This window comes from Lepidochelys olivacea (genome assembly GCF_965140295.1).
Source record: "Lepidochelys olivacea isolate rLepOli2 genome assembly, chromosome: 6".
NCBI lineage: Eukaryota > Metazoa > Chordata > Testudines > Cheloniidae > Lepidochelys > Lepidochelys olivacea.
Window position 1 is genome coordinate 12,992,127 of NC_140416.1, and position 14,982 is coordinate 13,007,108.

General features: G+C 49.6%; 1 pseudogene across 1 annotated transcript in view; it reads right to left on the minus strand.

Annotated features, from left to right (window-relative positions):
• LOC311522750 (interferon-induced very large GTPase 1-like) overlaps positions 1-14,982 on the minus strand; it is a 52,132-nt pseudogene that overhangs the window by 8,964 nt on the left and 28,186 nt on the right. The window contains exons 2-5 of the transcript in view: positions 1,388-1,519; positions 924-1,003; positions 557-662; positions 18-26 (exon numbers count right to left, since the gene is read on the minus strand). The product of the transcript in view is annotated as an interferon-induced very large GTPase 1-like (transcript). The remainder of the gene's footprint in view (positions 1-17; positions 27-556; positions 663-923; positions 1,004-1,387; positions 1,520-14,982) is intronic.

The following is a 14,982-nucleotide window of genomic DNA, read 5'->3' on the forward strand; positions in this document are numbered from 1 at the left end:
CAGAGTGGGGAAGGAACCTTGACAGCCTGCAAGAAGAGGGAGCACCCGTCAGTCATGGGACATGGGGCTACCCCTCTCAGGGGACCAGGAGGGTTCTCTGGGGAGCCCTGGCCAGACCCAAAAGGTACATCCTGGCCTCTGCCATTCACATCACTGCAGGGACACTTAGCAAGAGTTCATGGCTGGATGCCTGCTGGCTCTTCAATCCTTGCCCTTAGCAGTTCTCTGCGCAGGGCCTGGTACCCAGCAGAATATGGAAAAGCCAAACCGCAATGGGTGGGAGGTAGGATCCCTGGGAAAGTCCAGGCAGCAGAGCACAGAATGAGGAGAAGAGGGAAGGCTGGGATCAGCCACAGAGGGGTAACGCAATCCTCACTGGCGGGAAGGGGCCCTCCCTTGCAGTTTGTGTCATCCCCCCCCAACCCACACGCCCTGCCCGGGCTTGCCCCCCGCTCTGCTCACCCCTCCCCTATTCTCAGCAGCTCCATCAAAGCGAGGGAGCAGGGACCAGAGGCCGCTCCTGCTCCTGGGACAGAGAAGTAGGATCATGACCTACCTGGAAGTGGGTGGTGTCCTGCCCCGTGCCCATGGTGAAAATGGTGTACAGCAGAGCCCGCAGGAGGCGTGACTCCAGCTCCTGGGCAAGTGGTGGCTTCAGTTTGCTGGCGGGAGAGAGGAGCCCGTGTTATGCTTGGCAGCACCGGAGTGGCGCTGGCAGTGTCATGCACATGACCCTCCTCCCCTGCAATGATCCCTCCCTATGGCCACTGTCACGTTACGGGAGTGAAATCACCCCCAGCCAGGAAATAGGGGATGTTCCCACCTCCTCTGCTGGGGGATGCAAACAGCCACGGCTGGGGTTAATCTAGGCCCAAGAGGATCTGCACCAGAGTTAGGGCAGCTGGATGGGAGGGTCCTGGTACCTGAGGCTGCAAACCGCGGCCATGGAGCTGGAGATGATGGAGCTCGGCTCAGACACCATGGGCAGATCTTCAATCAGCTCCTGAGAGACCCCAAGGAGATAAAATTGCATGTGAGATTCAGGCCCTGTAGACCCACAGGCGCTTCCCAGGGAGGAGGCCAAAAGTGCTCTGCAGAAACAGTCAGTGTCACCCCCACCCCCAACCAGCTGGCCTCCCCATTCCTCCCATCCATCAAACTTACTCTTTCCTTTCCCCTCTCCCACCCAATCCCACCTCAGCTGCCCCTCCGGCCTTACAATTTCCCCACTGCCAGTTCCTCATCAGTGTCAGAATTTCCTCTTTCCCTGCTCCCCAGCCCTCAGCCCCAGGAAGCCCTGTCCTCTGCTTCCCCCTCCATCCCCACTAACTCTTCCTCCCATGTTGGGCTCCCTCACCCCAGGAGCCGGGCACGGGGTCCCACTCACCGCAATGCTCTCCACAAGGGCCGCTTTGGAGAAGTGCGGCTCCAGAGTGTCCCACCCCTGCTGCTGTGCCGAGAAGCACAGACGTGGGACAGCGTGGAGGAAGCGGAGCTGTTTGGCCCTGTCCTCCACCCACTACGAGTGGGGTTGGGGGAGATAGAGAGAGAGAGAGAGATGGTCAGGTAGGGACCTCCCCACCCCACCTACAAAAGCTCCAGGTCTCAGGACCTCCCTGGAGTTGGACAGGGAAAGCCGCCCCTCTTCCCAAAACCAGTGTCACCCTGCACAGACTGGGGTTGTAACTGGGGCAGTGTCTGCGGGGAGCGGACACCTTGGCCTGCATGAGATGAACACCCCCACTTTGGCGTGCCAGGTAACAGGGGAGAAGTGCCCCCCATTGCGGGTGATGGATTCTCTGGGACAAGACCCCGAATGTGGGTGGGGATGGAACAAGGGGCAGGACAGACTTGGGGGCAGTGCAGCTGGAAGATTTTTGTACCTCAACTCTGCCCTGGAGGTGCTGCTGGATGACCCTGATGGTGTCTTGTTCAGGGGACACATCCTTCTCCTCCTCCTCCTCATCCTCCAGCTGGGCACTGAGGGTCTCTGCACCAGGGAGAGAAGGAGAAAAGCATTATTTATGCTACTGCTGTGAGAATGCAGGGTAGAGAAATGGCTCAATGTCCCCCATCCTCAACAAGGAACCCCATGGCATCGAGGTCCCCACCCTGCCCTTCCCAGAGATGACCTCAGCCCCATCAGCCTCAGGGCCCCGTGGCCATCAGCCCCCGCCCAACATTACCAGGGGAGGCTGGAGCTCCCCCAACTCTGCCCAGCATCTCCTGCCATGGAGTGTGGCTGGGCCACTCCCACTGGTGTCAGTGGGGCTCCCGTGGCTCAGTCCTGGCGCCTTGGTGAGCCAATGGGCACAGGGTGTGTCATAAATATCAAGGGAAGGGTAACCACCTTTGTGTATACAGTGCTATAAAATCCCTCCTGGCCAGAGGCAAAACCCTTTCACCTCTAAAGGGTTAAGAAGCTAAGATAACCTCGCTGGCACCTAACCCAAAATGACCAATGAGGGAACAAAATACTTTCAAATCTGGAGGAGGGCGGGGGGCTAATAAAGGGTTCTGTCTGTCTGTGTAATGCTGTTGCTGGGGACAAATCAGAAATGCAAGCCTTCCACCTCCTGTTAAGTTAGTAAGTCATCTAATTAGCAAATGTGTTAGATTTTCTTTTGTTTAATGGCTGGTAAAATAAGCTTGTGTTGGAGGGAATGTATATTCCTGTTTTTGTGTCTTTTTGTAACTTAAGGTTTTGCCTAGAAGGATTCTCTATGTTTTAAATCCGATTACCCTGTAAGGTATTTACCATCCTGATTTTACAGAGGTAATTCTTTTACCTTTACTTTAATTAAAATTCTTTTAAAAACCTAATTAATTTTTCTGTAGGAGTTTTCTGTAGGCTGAGAACAGCTATCAAAGAAGAAAGGTATCAGGTTACAGCACAGCAACATTTTACAAGTCAGGGTTTTTGGTTTTTTTGCTTTATTTCTAACTCTTGGGTGTAAAGTGAGTTAAAAACAGAGAGGTTAGGAGGACAGAATGCTATGTTCAACAGAAGCTGCAGTTAGCCAGATTTGAGGCTGAGGAAAAACAAAAGGAACATAAAAGATGGGTCGAACTCAGACAGAGAAAATGAAGGCAAAAGAAAAAGAAATGGAGGAGAGGAAAAAAGAACGGAAGCTTGCAGAGGAGGAGAAGGAAAAAGAGAGGAAGCATACACTGGAGATGGAGAAGGCAAAGGCTCGGCAGAATATACCAAATAACCCTAACAATCCTTCCCCAACAATCCATTACACTATGTCCACAGTATAATGAATCCAGTGATATTGCTGATTATTTTCTCACCTTTGAGAGACTGTGCACACTCTATCAAATCCCTGAAGCTCACAAGATGACCAGATCGGCTGCAAAATTGCCTGGAAGAGCTCTGGACATATTCAATAAGATGCCGATTGAGGAGGCTTTGAACTATAATAAATCCAAGGGTTTGGTTTTAAAACAATTTCAAGTTACACCTGAAACTTACAGAGTAAAAGTGAAAGCCCTTAAGAGAGGACCTGGACTAAGTAATGTGGCTTATGTAAACCAGAGAACAGATCTGTTTGAGAAATGGCTCAATGGACAGGATGTAACTAGCTTTGGAGGAACATGGGATTTGGAGCAATTCCTGAATATGTCCAAGGATGATAGAAAGCAGTGCTTATGAGATAAAAATAATGGACTCAGCAGGAAGTCTTGCTTTTTATGCTGATCAATACAAGCAGTCCCAGACTGCCAGAGAGGCGGGGCAAACTGGAACAAAACGGGTGGAGGGAGGAGAGAGGAACAACCCTGGTCACAGTTGGAGCGGATACCAGAAGGGACACCCTCAGACCACACCCTACTACCAGGGGCAGCCCAAGGCCCCAGCTATACTCCAAGGAACACTCCAGACACCTTGTCGTCCCACCACATCGTTCTCCAGCAACCCACCTCGCCCCAGTGACCAGTCAGCTGGGCAAAGTTTTAAATGTAACAAGCCGGGACATGTAAAGGCCAACTGCCCCAAGAACCCCTGGAAATTACAGTTCATTGCACCAAAATCACACCAGAGGTCCTCACGCCCAGATGCCTCCCAGACACCCTCAGAGCGGAGGGAAACTGTGAGTGTGGGCAGGAAGAAGGTCACAAAATGGAGGGACACCGGAGTGTTGGCTATCCATGCTTCCTTAGTGGACCCCAATGTAATCGACCCAGAGGTCCAAGTAATGATTCAACCCTTCAAGTCCAACTGTTTTGACTTGCCTACAGACAAGTTGTCTGTTCGGTACAAGGGCTGGTCAGGAACGTGGACTTTTGCAGTCTATGATAATTATCCCATCCCCATGCTGTTGAGGGAAGACTTGGCCAATCATGTGGAGGTAGCCAAGAAGGTGGGAATAGTCACCCGCAGCCAGGCTAAGCAAGCTGTCACACCTAGCTCTGTTCCAGAGACTTCTACCAGGACCCACTCAAAGATGTTGGAACCGGACCCCATACAAACGTCTGCAACAGCAGTAGTGAATCCAGTCACAGAGACCCAGACAGAGCCAGTCCCAGAACTGGAACTGGCAAAAAAAACAGCACCAGAACCAATGCCAGCACTGAATCCAGTACTTGCAACCCCAACACCAGAGGGCCCCACCCAACTGCACTGGCAGCAGCAAATAACCCTACACAAGAGGCTCAGCCAGAGCCTAAACCCCAACATAGTGCACCAGCCAAGAGCGGTTCACAGTCAACTAAAACAGCCCCATCACCTGCATCGCTTCCAGAGGGTCCAAGCCCAGGTCCACAATCCAATCAGGAACTGACGTCTCCAGCATCAAGGGAACAGTTCCAGACCAAACAGAAAGCAGATCAAAGCCTCCAGAGAGCTTGGACGGCGGCACGCAACAACCCACCGCCTCTCAACTCTTTGAATCAATCCAGGCTTTGATACAAGCAAACTCTTTCTGGTGGATACGAGGAAAACTGGCATCCTCAGAGACAGTTGGTAGTTCCACTAAGTACCAGGTAATGCTATTAAGCTTAGCCCGCGATCATCCTAGTGGCCATGCTGGGGTGAACAGAACCAAAAACCATTTGGGAAAGTCGTTCCACTGGGAGGGAATGGGCAAGAATGTTTCTTCCTATGTCCGGTCTTGTGAGGTGTGCCACAGAGTGGGAAAACCCCAAGACCAGGTCAAAGCCCCTCTCCAGCCACTCCCCATCATTGAGGTTCCATTTCAGCAAGTAGCTGTAAATATTCTGGCTCCTTTTCCAAAAAAGACAGCCAGAGGAAAGCAGTACATACTGACTTTCATGGATTTTGCCACCCGATGGCCAGAAGCAGTAGCTGTAAGCAACACCAGGGCTAAAAGTGTGTGCCAGGCACTAGCAGACATTTTTGCCAGTGTAATTACGTTGGCCCTCCGACATCCTTACAGATGCAGGAACTAATTTCCTGGCAGGAACAATGGAATGCCTTTGGGAAGCTCATGGGGTGAACCACTTGGTTGCCACTCCTTACCACCATCAAACAAATGGCCTGGTGGAGAAGTTTAATGAAACTTTGGGGGCCATAATATGTCAATTTGTAAATAAGCACTCCAATAATTGGGACCTAGTGTTGCAGCAGTTGCTCTTTGCCTACAAAGCTGTACCACATCCCAGTTTAGGGTTTTCACCATTGGAACTTGTATATGGCCACGAGGTTAAGGGGCCATTACAGTTGGTAAAGCAGCAATGGGAAGGGTTTACACCTTCTCCAGGAACTAACATTCTGAACCTTGTAACTAACCTGCAAAACACCTGCCGAACCTCTTTAGCCCTTGCTAAAGAAAACCTACAGGATGCTCAAAAAGAGCCAAAAGCCTGGTATGATAAACATGCCAGAAAGCGTTCCTTCAGTGTAGGGGACCAGGTCATGGTCTTGAAGGCACTCTAGGCCCACATAATAAAAGCATTGTGGGAAGGGCCATTAATGGTCCAAGAGCTCCTGGGAGCTGTTAATTTTCTCATAGCATTCCCCACCTCCAACCGAAAGCTTAAGGTGTACCATATTAATTCTCTACAGCCCTTTTATTCCAGAGAATTAAAGATTTGTCAGTTTACAGCCCAGGGAGGAGATAACGCTGAGTGGCCTAAAGGTGTCTACTACAAAGGAAAAAGTGACGGTGGTGTGGAAAAGGTAAACCTCTCCATGACCCTTGGGCATATGCAGCGACAGCAAATCAAGGAGCTGTGCACTAGCTACACGCTGACGTTCTCAGCCACCCAGGACTGACTGAACGGGCATACAACTCCACTGACACAGGTAATGCTCACCCAATTAGAGCCCAACCTTACCGGGTGTCTTCTCAAGCTAAAACTGCTATAGAACGGGAGATCCAGGATATGTTACAGATGGGTGTAATCCGCCCCTCTGGCAGTGCATGGGCATCTCCAGTGGTTCTAGTTCCCAACCCAAATGGGGAAATACGTTTTTGCATGGACTACCATAAGCTAAATGCTGTAACGCTCCCAAACAACTATCCAATGCCACGAACAAATAAACTAGTGAAGAAACTGGGACGGGCCCAGTTCATCCCTATCTTGGACTTAACCCAGGGGTACTGGCAGGTACCGCTAAATAAATCCGCCAAGAAAAGGTCAGCCTTCATCACACATGTCGGGCTGTATGAATTTAATGTGCTCTCTTTCAGGCTGCAGAATGCGCCCGCCACCTTCCAAAAACTTGTCGATGGTCTCCTAGCGGAATTGGAAAAATGTGCAATCGCAGACCTTGATGATGTGGCCATATTTTTGGAATCCTGGGCAAAACACCTGGAACACCTACAAAAAGTCTTCAAGCGCATAAGGGAGGCAAAACTAACTGTTAAGACTAAAAAGTGTCAAATAGGCCTAAACAGAGTAGCTTACCTTGAACATCAGGTGGGTCAAGAACCTATCAACCCCCTACAGGCCAAAGTGAATGCTATCCAAAAGTGGCCTGTCCCAAAGTAAAAAAAAAAACTGGTCCAATCCTTTTTAGGCTTGGCCAGATATTACAGGCCATTTGTAGCGCAATACAGCCAAATCGCCAATTTCAATTTACACCTAAAACTTACAAAGTAAAATTTCAAACCCTTAAAAAAAGGCCTGAACTAATGTGGCTTATGTAAACCAAATAACAATTCTGTTTCATAAATGGCTCAACAAACGGGCTGTTACTAACTTTGAAGGAAATGTATATTCCTGTTTTTGTGTCTTTTTGTAACTTAAGGTTTTGCCTCAAGAAATTCTCTGTTTTAAATCTAATTACCCTGTAAGGTATTTACCATCCTAACTTTACATAGGTGATTCTTTTCTCTTTTCTTTAATTAAAATTCTTCTTTTAAACACCTAATTAATTTTTCATTGTTCTTAAAATCCAAGACTTTGGGTCTGTGTTCACCTGTACCAATTGGTAAAAATTATTATGAAGCCTTCCCCAGGAAAGGGGGTGTAGGGCTGGGGGAAATATTTTGGGGGAAAACGTCTCCAAGTGGTCTCTTTCCCTTTTCTTTGTTTAAAATGCTTCGTGGTGGCAGCAGACTGTTCAAGGACAAGGCAAAGTTTATACCTTGGGAAAGTTTTTTTAACCTAAGCTGGTAAAAATAAGCTTAGGGGTCTTTCAGGCAGGTCCCTACCTCTGTACCGTAAAGTTCAGAGTAGGGAAGAAACCTTGACAGGGTGTTACTAGTCCCCCGCTGCTCCTGTCCTCCCCCCTGTCCCGTGGGTCTCCCCTCACCTGCACAGAGGGAGCCTTCAGCCTCAGGGCTCTCAGACCCCACGGAGGGGCTGCTGGCCCCTCGGGAGAAGGAGGAGCTGCTGGTCCCTGTGCCAGAGTCGCCGAGCTCCTGCTCTGGGCTGGCTGGGAGCTCCTCAGTAGCCAGGCTGGTGGATGGCTCCGGTTGGGCACTGGGGTGCGGCTCCTGGCTCCTCTGCTTCCTGTAAAGGAAGCTGCAGAGCCACCTTCCCAGGCTCCCACCCTCTCCTGGGTCCCTCCTACAGAGCATCACCCTGGGCCACCTCCATTTGGGACCAGAAGGGGCCTCAGGGCATGCTAAGGGAGCTGGTGTCTTCCTCCTCCTCCAGAAAGCCAGGGAGCTCCTCCTCCTCGCCTGGCCACTGGCCTCTTCCCCGCCCGCGGGGACAGAGGGGCCGCTCTCCTCCTGGGAAAGCCGGACGCTGCTCCCTACCGGCTCTGGAGCCACCAGCCCGGCCTTCCTCCTCAGAATTTGCCTCAGCCGCTGCATCCTGGGAATGAGTGGGGAGCAGCCATGAGTCTGGGTTCAAGGCAGCCTCTCATTAATGTGCCTGCCTGTTCCTCCATCCACCTCCCCTCCGCTGAGACAATTTCTCCTCACCACACACCCCACCCCAGGGCATGGGGGCTGCCGTCCACACCCACTGGCAGCAGCTCCCAGCACAGGCTGCTCCCAACGTTCCCCCTCATCCCTGGGGCCCTGTGACACCAGGGGAGTCTCGTCCTTTCAGAGCAGTGGGGCTCTCTGTTAGTTTGGACAAGCAGCTCCCTCCACCCCAGAAGGCCCCGCTCCCTCCCAGGCCAGGGAAAGAGCAGCACCCGGACAGTCCCCAGCGAAAGTTCACAAGGTGCCAATGCTGGGAGGGAAGAGTCGCCCTCACTTCCCACTGATTTCACTGATTGCGGTTGTGGGTGTTCAGCACCTGGCAGGTTCTGCCCTCCCCAAAGACTCTCGACGTGGGGAAAAATCTCCTGCAAGGGAAGGGCTGGGAGCCCTCTTGCTGGCCTATTCCCACCACACTGGGGATGGCTCTGGAGAACTCCACTCACTTGCTCTAGATGGGAAAGTGCTGGGTGGCAGATACTCACCGAGGCCTAGTCTCTTGCCCTCCTCCTTGATCTCCTGCACCAAGGTGGGCTGGAAAGGGTGCTGCCCAACGCCCTGCCAGCAGAGCAGGGAGTAGAAGCCTGCAGATCGAAAGTGGCTGTGAAAACAAGATGACGTTTTATTGTCAGGGGATGGATAAACTCAGCCTAGCAACCGGGGGTTTACAACACTGACCTATGGCCAGCAGCACACCTCCCATCTCCAGGTCTCCTCGTACCTCAAGCACATTCCTGAAGCGTGATGACCCAAGGGCTGTAGGGGAGTGTCCCCAGCCCCAGTGAGGGAAACAGAGGCCTGGGCAGGAGAAGCCACTGCCCCAGGGTCACCGAGGGACTCAGGGATAGAGCCGGGGATGGAGCCTTTGTCCAGGCTCCCGCACTAACCACTAGAGGAACACTCCCTTCCAGAGCTGGGAAGTGCCAGCGGGACTCGATTCCCAGTCTCCCTGGCTCTGAGTGTGACTTGTTGTTGTGACTGAGGCAGAGGGGTGGGAATCTGGACTCCTGGCTTTCACTGGTGATTTTCTTCAATTCCCAGCCTCCCTGGCCCTGAGTGTGACCTATGGAGGTGGTGGAATCTTCATCCTTACAGATTTGTAAGGCCCAGCTTGACAAAAAAAATCATCTATTTTAAATTAAGGACAAAATTTATGAAAATCTCTTCAATAATCTAAATAGAAGAGGAAACAATAACATGAAATCGAACATGTTCACTGCCAAGTTTTTGAGAGAGTCACACCACTGACATGATAGCTAAAGCCCTGGAAGCAAACTTAGCTGAAATGCTAAGCCAGCTTTGGACAGCAATAGCTTCCTTGGAAGGTGCAGAAACTATTGTCTTCTTTTCAGTTTATTCAAAGAGTTCAGTTCAATGACTCGTTCGCTGAAATTCAAGAAAGCCATTGAGAGTTCACAAAACAAGCAAACTTCTTTTCCTCCCTCAATCTATGGATAAAAACTAGGTGTGAGGGGATGGATATACTAGTTCATAAATCTAGAAACACGTGAAAACCAGAACGTATCATTTTAGTTCACTAACCACACTTCAAATTTCCTTTGTTTAAGAAATCAGTTTTAAATGCAAAACATTTCCATACAACTTTTTTCTTATGCTTCTCTTTCTAGCTCCAGCATGACCGTGGTTTGTGACCAAAGAGAGGTCACTTCTTTTCTCTTTCCCTCTCTATCGTGGAGATGGAGAAAATTCTCTAAGTCCTAGCAGGCAAGAGATTTGAGCACGTCAGGCGTGTGAGAGCCCTTGTGCTCTAAAGGACAATGGGTGATTGTTGTTTGGGGCAAGAACCCCAACGGATTTGATACTTGTCCCCCATCCAAAGCCAGTAACACATCTCTGTATTTTCAATCATGAGTTAGACATTCTCAGCACTCCTCTATCTCCCGCAGCCCTCAGGTGTTCCTTGGATTATGGAGGCTTGGTTGCAAAGAGGACTGGAATTTTTTTACTGGCTTCCTGGGTGTCCCTAGCCAATGAGGGTCTCAGTCTGGCCTCCGAGGCCCACACCCCCCAGACACTGAAGAACAGGATGGATTGATTTCACTTCACGTTTTTTGTCTTTGTATTTTTGAATTATTTTCCTAATGAAAGATTGATTCTCATGACATTCATAGAGCTGGCAGATGACAGAACAAGGAGCATTGATCTCAAGTTGCAGTGTGGAAGGCTTGGATATTAGGAAAAACTTTTTCACTGGGAGGGTGGGGATGCCTTTGAATCTGCTAGGATAGGGTCCCCCATCTTCTACTTAGAGCCTATATTTTTTCTTACCTTCTACACAGATGACGATTTCTTTCCACACAATCAATACAGTAATAAAAATAATCCCGAGAATCTCCTCCACACCAACCGTCTCTTGGTCCCCACTGAGAGACTGCGAGATGGAGGCTTGCTGCAGCAAGGCTACAGGGGTCTCCGAGGTTCCCCCTGCCCCGCACCCCTGTCCTGCCGGGCTGTTGTCAAGGGAGCTCTGTGGGGTCACACCCGCCTCATCATCTTTGCCCAATAGGCTGAGTTCCTGCCAAAGGCCTTTGTGAAGTCACTGCCACACTCACCTTTCCCTTGCAGGCCTGATGTCTGCCCCTGGCCAGCCCGGCTGGATGTTTCAGCTGCACCCTGGATCACCCCACTTGCTCATTATTGATTCTGGGGAGCAAGCAGGCCACCCAGTAAAACAGCAGAGTCTATGCCTCACCCCACACTGAGTTTTTCATAGAGGCATCGGTTGTGAAACTATTTGATCTCCTAATCCAGCCTCTATTTCACTGGCTATGACATTGCACACGCTTACCACCATATTAAGCCCAATTGCTTGTAATTCACAAAAAGGTGCCATGGCACCTTCCAGAATGATAACCAGTTGTGATGGGAGGATACCAGGAAACAGAGAATCCACCTCTTCCCCAGGCCCTACGCTACCAGCACTCCCAACTATCTTCGAGACACCACCGACATCCTGGGGAAACTACAATCCATCGGTGATCTTCCAGAAAAGGCCATCCTGGCCACTATGGATGTAGAAGCCCTCAACACCAACATTCCACACAAAGATGGACTACAAGCCATCAGGAACAGTATCACCGATAATGTCATGGCAAACCTGGTGGCTGAACTTTGTCTTTGTCCTCACCTATAACTATTTCACATTTGGGACAATATATACCTTCAAATCAGCGGCACTGCCATGGGTATCCGCATGGCCCGACAGTATGCCAACATTTTTATGGCTGACTTAGAACAATGCTTCCTCAGCTCTCATCCCCTAATGCCCCTACTCTACTTGCGCTACACGAATGACATCTTCATCATCTGGACCCATGGAAAAGAAGCCCTTTAGGAATTCCACCATGATTTCAACAATTTGCATCCCACCATCAACCTCAGCCTGGACCAGTCCGCACAATAGATCTACTTCCTGGACACTATGGTGCTAAGAAGGGATGGTCACATAAACACCACCCTATACCGGAAACCTACTGACCGCCATGCTTACCTACATGCCTCCAGCTTTCATCCAGACCACACCACACAATCCATTATCTACAGCCAAGCTCTACGATACAACTGCATTTGCTCCAACCCCTCACACAGAGACAAACACCTACAAGATCTCTATCAAGCATTCTTACAACTACAATACCAACCTGCTGAACTGAAGAAACAGATTGACAGAGCCAGAAGAGTACCCAGAAGTTACCTACTACAGGACAGGCCCAACAAAGAAAATAACAGAATGCCACTAGCCATCACCTTCAGCCCCCAACTAAAACCTCTCCAACGCATCATCAAGGATCTACATCCTATCTTTAAGAATGACCCATCACTCTCACAGATCTTGGGAGACAGGCCAGTCCTTGCTTACAGACAGGCCCCCAACCTGAAGCAAATACTCACCAGCAACTACACACCACACCACAGAACCACTAACCCAGGAACCTATCCTTGCAACAAAGCCCGTTGCCAACTGTGTCCACATATCTATTCAGGGGACACGATCATAGGGCCTCATCACATCAGCCACATTATCAGAGGCTCGTTCACCTGCACATCTACCGACGTGATATATGCCATCATGTGCCAGCAATGCCCCTCTGCCATGTACATTGGCCAAACTGGACAGTCTCTATGTAAAAGAATAAATGGACACAAATCAGATGTCAAGAATTATAACATTCAACAACTGGTTGAAGAACACTTCAATCTTTTTGGTCACTCGATTACAGACCTAAAAGTGGCAAGTCTTCAACAAAAAAACTTCAAAAACAGACTCCAGTGAGAGACTGCTGAATTGGAATTAATTTGCAAACTGGATACAATTAATTTAGGCTTGAATATAGCCTGGGAGTGGATGGGTCATTACACAAAGTAAAACTATTTCCCCATGTTTATCCCCCCGCCACCACCCGCTCTTCCTCAGAGGGTCTTGTCAACTGCTGGAAATGGCCCACCTTGATTATCACTACAAAAGATTTTTTCTCCCCCGCTCTCCTGCTGGTAATAGCTCACCTTACCTGATCACTCTCCTTACAGTGCATATGGTAACACCCATTGTTTCATGTTCTCTGTGCATATAAATCTCCCCAATGTATTTTCCACTGAATGCATCCAATGAAGTGAGCTGTAGCTCATGAAAGCTTATGAGCTTACTTACTTCTCATTTGAATTTCTCTGGCTTCAACTGACAGCTGTTGGTTCTTGTTGTGCCTTTCTGGGTGAGATCAAATTAGCCCTGCCCCGTGAAATCCGATCTCCCTGTCCTGCTGGGTTCCCTCCAGCAAGGAGAACCCAGTCGGGGCCTCCTAGCTGTTTGTCTGCTGGGCTGGGGATATCAGATGCACCAGAGGCATGCAGAAGTGAATGCACTGCATCAGCCCGGCGTTGGGCTCAGGGGTTTGGCCTTGGCAACTTCTGCTCCAGCCATGTCTCTGGGTGTCTGGGCTCAGGGCTTCTGACCCCCGTGACTGCAGCCAAGCCTGGGGTGCTGAGCTCAGGACTTTCATGCCCCTCCCCACTGCTCTCGGCACTCTGGGTGTCTGCCCGGCATCTGCAGCTGGGGCTCAGGGCTTCCCTTTCAGTTCCTTCTGGGGCTCAGGGGTTCATTTTTAAGGATGCCCCCAAATTGGTCCTTGCGTTAATTTGCCAGGGGACTAGTAGGTAGGAGACCCCAGCTGAGGTGCTCTCAGCAGCAGGGACCCATCCGCACATCTTAGAACCTCCTCTAACTTCAGAAAGATTCTTGGCAGCTGCCCTCAGAGCCCAGGTCTGAGGGTAGCACGGAAGTGAGCGTGGCAATGCTGTAACCCCCCTACAACAACCTCTGAACTCCCCCACTATCCCATTTTGGTTGGGACTCCCAGCAAATGAAATATCATTGAGATGGACATGTTCCAACGAGACAATTCAATTAAGAATAGGATACCAGAGGAGGAAAAATCACTTTTGTCGTGGCAATGAGGGTGGCCCATTTCAAACAGTTGACCAGAAGGTTTCAGGAAGAATAGGGGGAAATTAGTATGGGGGAAGTTAGGACTTTTGGCTGCAGAATTTTATTTCATTTTTTTATGAGATTGTGTCTTTTAGGTTTTCTGGCACACAAGCAGAGAAGTTAGAGAAAAAGATAAATGATTCTTGCGGGAAGTTTGCAATGTCTCGCTAATTTGTTTCTTAAGACCAGAACAAAAACACATAAGAACCCCAAAGTCAGAAGGAGAGAATGTCAGCTTCTGCCTATAACAGAGAGGCACAATTCACTGGGTACCTGCTGACTGACTGCTGCTACACCCCCACTGAGCTGCTTAGCATGCAAGTAGGTCCAGGAACCGTGCCCAAAATTTAAAGTCGCAGTATTCAATTTTAACACAACCACAAATACACCAGAGCATCCAAATTTTCTGTTTTACAAGGTCTCTCCTTGTTTTGGAACACTGGTTTCTAAACTTGCCATCGGGACTTTGAATCCAATTTCAGCTACTAATTAGCAAGTGTGTGGAACAATCATTAATGTGCATTCGGTGTTATGTTGTAGGTTTCTTTAGGAAATCTGACATGCTCTCAGTCCCCCCAAAACCCACTCTCTCTCCCCCCACATACACACAACACACTCCCTGTCACACTCCCCCCAACACCACCCCATTTGAAAAGCATGTTGCAGCCACTTGCATGCTGGGATAGCTACCACAATGCACTGCTCTCTGTGGCCATTGCAAGAGCTGCCGTTGTGCTGGCAGTGTGAACACACAGCAGCGCTTTCCCTGCAGCGCTCTCTGAGGGGCACTGCAGCTCCTGGCGCTGTACATCTGACAGTGTAGACATAGCCTAAGTTACACCAGTGAAACTTTCTTTATTCAAGACAAGGGCAGATTCAGGACCTGAGTATTACATAGTAGGAAGTAATTACTTTAGAATAGGCTGTAAACACAGATAAATGATTGGCATGTATGTTGAGTGTTTAAACTGAGTCTCTCCCCCCCAAATAAGAATCCGTTGAAGACAATTAAACTGCTCTATTTAGAGCATGACTGTCATTTACTCTCCCTATTGTGCATTAAGAAAGTAGTATTCTTGTTTTAATGTAATCACGCATAAGAAGCAACAGAAAACCATTTACAGTTAAACAAAA